This window comes from Colobus angolensis, unplaced genomic scaffold, assembly GCF_000951035.1.
Source record: "Colobus angolensis palliatus isolate OR3802 unplaced genomic scaffold, Cang.pa_1.0 Scaffold20, whole genome shotgun sequence".
NCBI lineage: Eukaryota > Metazoa > Chordata > Mammalia > Primates > Cercopithecidae > Colobus > Colobus angolensis.
The window spans coordinates 14139582-14139907 of NW_012115155.1; positions in this window are offsets into that span (position 1 = coordinate 14139582).

A 326-nucleotide genomic window follows, 5' to 3' on the forward strand; every position below is an offset into this window, starting at 1 on the left:
TCGTTTGATTGAGATGGCTTCTATCGTGCGGTATGGTCGTACTCTTGTTTCCAGTCACTAACAAGTAACTTAATAATAGAAATTTCACTGAAGTATACAAAGAGGTACTCTATTTTTTTCTAATGCTCTAAACAAAACAAAACAAAAATAAAATAAAATAAAGAAAGGAAAGTTGTTGCTGCCAGACATGGTAGCTCACACCTGTAATCCCAGCAATTTGGGATGCCATGGCAGGTGGTTCACTTGAGGTCAGGAGTTTGAAACCAGCATGGCCAACATGGTGAAACCCAATCTCTACTAAAAATACAAAAAATTAGCCAGGTATG